Here is a 6,016-nt window from a genome sequence, read left to right on the forward strand (position 1 = left end):
GAAAGAAAGTCACCAGTTTTCCTTACAGGTACTGCATGACTTCATCTATGTTCTATCAGAGGAGGTTGGATGCACCTTAATTGAGGAGGACGGGCTCGTGGTAATGGATGGAGTGGAGTGGAATGGTATCAAATACAAACACATGGTTTCCATGTGTTTGATGCCATTCCATTTGCTCTGTTCCAGCCATTATTATGAGCCGTCCTCCCCTCAGCAGCCTCCACTGTGTTCTATGACATTAGACTGAGTGATAAACAAGTGAACAAGCGTCAACGCCATGGAAACGCTGTCTCACATCCCTGGCAACGTTATGCAACAGAGGACGTGGGGACTGAAGAGAGATGGAGAGATATAGATGTTCCTGCTGCCTGGTTAATGATACGTTTGACCTAAACGTAACAGGAGGAATTCTTGGGGCCGTGCCTTAGATCTCTGAGGCCGGTGCCAACATTATGTAAGCCTTCAGGAGGAGTCCCTGCGGGACCCCTACCAAGGGGACTGTCGGCTGAGCCTGGGACGCCCAGCTTGTGGCAAAGCTGCCTTTTACAGCAATTACATTTTCACATTTTAGTTGTTCGTTTCTGCTTAGGCTTACTATTTAGTTACTTACTACTAGTTAATATCTACAATGTTAGACATCAGGCTCTAAAACGTGCAGGCATAAAGCAATGGAGTTATCAAATCTTAGAACAAGGAAACAATTATTTTAACATTGCCACTATATGTGTAGTTCTTTATGAACCTTTTCAAAAACACAACACTGTGTGTATAAATCTGTCTCTTCTCCCAGCAGTCCAAAAAGACAGTCCATGGGACTACAGTTGTCTGTGGAGTGAAGTGGAGCAGTCACAGTATTTGGTCTCCCCCTCCACACAACACATAGAATCAATATCCCATTGGAGGACAAACAACCCATTCCCATTTGTTCATTCTGCCCAGCACAAGGAGAACACATTCACAATGGTCCAAAGCCATTGTCTGGAAAAAATCCATACAATTTGAAGTAATAAGGATTACCTTTGAGAATACAGAATGAATAGAATAACTGTTTTTTGTACTCTGACAGTATCCTACATGGTTCAGTAAAATATTTCAAGGGCCCACATATCATGAACACATTTAGTTCAAGCATGCATTTCAGCGTCAAGAAGTCCAGCAACATCAGTAGGTTATAATTTATCTGTCACTTCAACTTCCTTGGGTCCAATATCACTTGAATTACAGTCAACAACAGCTTAGCATTAAGCAATCCACATCTCCTTTTACCCACTATAAATATCCAGGAGTGCCTACAATCTCTCTGTGGCAGTGGAAAGAATAATAAAGATTATGAAAGAATATTTGCATTTATTACTGATGATTACTCACATTTTATGACGATGATAAGCTCTCTGGGTAGCCTACGGACGTCAATGTGTTGAACATTTTGTTCGATCTAAGTCCCTATGACCGCCTGTGTCCAAAATCGATAAGGTACATATGCAACGGTATTGCCAGAGAGATGTTATCATGAAATAGTTATGCTATTGTTGTTGTTATTGAACATCTCTCACACCAAATGTCTGTAATACTGTGAATGGTGTAGAATGTAATATCAGTATCCATTCCAGGTACACTGTGTTGACTAATTTGTTAATTGCATACCTCGTTGGGAACTACGATTTAATTACATATCATTATTCCACCTTTTTCTATGATTAAAGTAATGGGCAAGACTGACTTAATTCAGGATCGGTCCTGGGGCCTCCCTGGGTGCACGTTTTGGTTTATGTCCTAGCACTACACAGCTGAATTAAAATACTCAAAGCTTGATGATGAGTTGGTTATTGCATCAGCTGTTTAGTGCTAGGGCAAAAACCAAAACGTGCACCCAGGGTGGGCCCCCGGGACCGAGTTTAGGACACCCTGACTTAATTAAAACTGTAATTTGGATATCAGCAGAAAGTACAGTAATTAGTATGGTAATTAGTGTTAATAATACAAACAGAATGGGGAAGGAATCTCAGCCTTTTCTTTTACAGTTTGTTTCCAAAGAGGATTAAAAAAATTAAAATAGGTTGAGATAGCTTTTCAAAGTTATTAACAATAAACAATTGATCAAGATGGGAGGAAAGCTCCCAGCTATGTTTATTTATTTGTATTAAAACAACATCAACTCAATACAATACAAAGACAATATGAATGGTCTCTCCCATAAGTGGCTTCTCTTGTCCGTGGGGGGCACTCGCCGCCACCCCACCCCACTCCGAGATGCCGGTGTGTCGAAGCCCCTGTCCCCGTCCCCGGCCCAAAGACATTTTCCAAGGCCGAGAAGGACCAAGCCTCACCCGACGGAAGCAATCGCACCAATAACGACCAGGACCAGCACACACCGATCACAGCATAAAACCAAAATAGAAAACATAAATAACTAAAAGCAAAACATACAATAATCACATCCCCACCCTTACCCCTGATTGAAGGACCTCAAACATTTATACTGTGTATATATTTATTCCCACACTCATTAATTCCAACATTCTGATAGCCACAGTTCAACCCATCTTTCCCAGTAAATTATCATTCTACAATTTCCTCTTGCAATACATCCCTACATTCTACCATGGTGTCTCACTAGGGACTTGAACCTCCCCATCTGCAACATTTCTGCTGAAATTGCCCCAAAAATAAACATTTTACCCAAGAGCACAATTATATTTCCAATTGACTGAATGTGGTCCTTCAAATCCCCAACAATACAGTTTGCAGGTCCAACCGCGCCCTGATATTATGACATGACAACGATTCCGGGACCTGACTCCAAAAACAAGCCACAGAAGGCAGTACCAAAAGAGATGCTCTATTGATTATGTTTCCTCGTGGCAGAGTCTGCACAGGGCTGACTGTTCAATGCCCCATATTCTGATAATTTTTTTATAGTAAGAATTTTATATAATAGCTTAAATTGAAAAGAACGGATTGATGCGTCAATTGTTATTTTCTATGTCAGTTCATAAACCCGGTGCCATGGTATTAGGACATTGAAAATCTGTTCCTAACTTTCTTGAATTTTACGCGGTATAGTTCCACTAGATGTTGGAACATTGGAGCGGGGACTTGATTCCATTCAGCCACAAGAGCATTAGTGAGGTCAGGCACTGATGTTGGGCGATTAGGCCTGGCCCCCAGTCGGGATTCCAATTTACCCCAAAGGTGTTCGATGGGGTTGAGGTCAGGCGGTAGGCCGTCATTGTAAATAACAGTTTGTTCTTAACTGACTTGCCTAGTTAAATAAAGGTTCAATAAAAAATACAAGTATGGACCTCGCTTTGTGCACGATGGCAATGTCACAGGAAACAGGAAAGGGCCTTCCCCAAACTGTTGCCACAAAGTTGGAAGTACAGAATCATCTAGAATGTCATTGTATGCAGTAGCGTTAACATTTCCCTTCACTGGAACTAAGGGGCCTAGCCCGAACCATGAAAAACAGCCCCAGACCATTATTCCTCCTCCACCAAACTTTACAGTTGGCACTATGCATTTGGGCAGGTAGCGTTCTCCTGGCATCCGCCTAACCCATGTTCGTCCGTCAGACTGCCAGATGGTGAAGCGTGATTCATCACTCCAGAGAATGCGTTTCCACTTCTCCAGAGTCCAATAGTGGCGAGCTTTAAACCACTCCAGCTGACGCTTGGCATTGCACATGGTGATCTTAGGCTTGAGTGCGGCTACTCGGCCATGGAAACCCATTTCATGACACTCCCGATGAACAGTTATTGTGCTGATGTTGCTATCAGAGGCAGTTTGGAACTCGGTAATGAGTGTTGCAACCGAGGAGAGACGCGCTACGCACTTCAGCACTCCCGTTCTGTGGTCCCGTTCTGTGAGCTTGTGTGGCCTACCACTTCACGGCTGAGCCGTTGTTGCTCCTAGACATTTCCATTTCACAATAACAGCACTTACAGTTGATCGGGCATTTCTAGCAGGGCAGAAATTTGACGAACTGACTTGTTGGAAAGGTGGCATACTATGACGGTGCAACATTGAAAGTCACTTAGTTCTTCAGTAAGGCCAATCTACTGCCAATGATTGTCTATGGAGATTGCATGGCTGTGTGCTCTATTTTTTACACCAGTCAGCAAAGGGTGTGGCTGAAATAGCCAATTCCACTAATTTGAAGGGGTGTCCACATACTTTTGTATATATAGTGTAAATCATGGAATGAGCAGGTGTTCTTAATGTTTTGTAAATCAAATCAAATTTCATTGGTCATAGTATACTCAGTATATTGGTCATTTTAAGCCATTTATGATTTCGAATTGGTTGAAAACAAAATAATTCATTCCTTTCTCTTTCAAGTAATTGCCTCTTCCATTTATGTGGAGGAGCTGCAATGAATTGGTTATAATTTTGTATTGAGCATACATCTCCATCCACTATGATTAATTGCTTGTGTGACAAAATTTTACCGTCGTTGTTTACAATGTCATTCATACCTTAGACATTATCTCCAAGAAAATTGGTTTAGCCACTATCAGTACATTGGAGTTGAGCCATATTATTTGCTGTAATATGTATTGTGCCTCTTCTGGAGGATGAAATTAGAATTGTATGGCTTTGTTTAAAAAAAGGGATACTTTAAACAGGGTTCCATTGTCAATCCACCGCAAATGGATGGTTTTATTCAGTATAACATCTAAGAGCCCCTGTTTTAAACATCGGATGTGCCTCTCTTCGTAGCTTACTGGAAAACCTGTTTGGATTTAGATACAGTTTTGGTAAAATAGAAGCTTTAAGAAAGGGTTTTAAAGCCTTGATATTTAATAGTTTTAACCATCCAAACTCATTCATTATATAAATATACCCATTCAACTTAATCTGGTTTGCCATTCCAAATAAAATTCATTATTATTTGCTCACATGACTTCTCCTGGAGTCGGTAGAGCCATGAATAGATATGTAAACTGCTATATCACTAGACAATTAATCAGGGTAATTTTCCCATAGATGGACAGGTGTTTCCCTTTCCATGGTTTCAAGATCCTATCTATTTTGCTAAGTAAACATTTTCTGTGACCAGCTTTAATTCAGTCTTTTTTTTCAGAGGGTGGGTTGCAGGTACAAAAACAATCAAAGAAATGCATACAAAGATAACCTAAACCCATAGCCCCCCTTCAGTCCCAATCCTCCCTCCCACCCCAACCGGGAGCCATGTTCGTAGCAGTGCTGCCTGCCAGCAGTAATCTTCTCTGATTGATTGAGAGATTCAAGGAGCTATCATCCTTGAGTAACATAATAGATGCAAAGCATTGAATATTTAAATGTACGCACTTCGAAATTAATTTTGTAACTTTGACTCAGAAGCATTTAACTGCAGGGCACTCCCACATTATATTATTTAGGAGACACAGTGAACAGTTAGGAGTTGGTGCCAATTTAATTGTAAAATGTTTCCTTGGATAAATACTGTCTGTGAACAAACTTAAACTGTATAAATTGATTGTTCGGATTACCGGGTGCCATAGTCATATTTATCCATATTCTGTTTGAGTTAAAGGGTTGTTCAGATTCAATTAGATCTGTGGACCATATTTTTTAATGGCTAGCTCAGAATATGAGCTTTCCAAAAGTCGTTTATATATTATAGAGAGCCCAGATCATTTATTCATCTGTGATCTTCAACGCATTTGGGAGTAATTGAGATAAATTGTCTAGATATAGTAAATTATCGTCTGCATATAATGAGATGAAGTGATCAGTAGATTTGTGGGAAATGTGTGTTATTTCTTTCAATTTATGAATTGCCTGGGCAATTGCCTGGATAATAAAAATAGCAAAGACGGTCCAAGGTCTCGAGACAGGACGACAACATAAAAGTAAAATTAGTGCTGTAATCACATATCTCCCAAATGAACATTTGTGAACAGCTGTATTAAACATTTTGAGCAGTAGTGGACCTAATTGAATACAAAATGTTAAATAGACCATCAAATCAAATGTTATTTGTCACATGCGCCGAACACCTTACAGTGAAATG

Source organism: Oncorhynchus mykiss, chromosome 1, assembly GCF_057628025.1.
Source record: "Oncorhynchus mykiss isolate SJ-2025 chromosome 1, ASM5762802v1, whole genome shotgun sequence".
NCBI classification, from domain to species: Eukaryota; Metazoa; Chordata; class Actinopteri; order Salmoniformes; family Salmonidae; genus Oncorhynchus; species Oncorhynchus mykiss.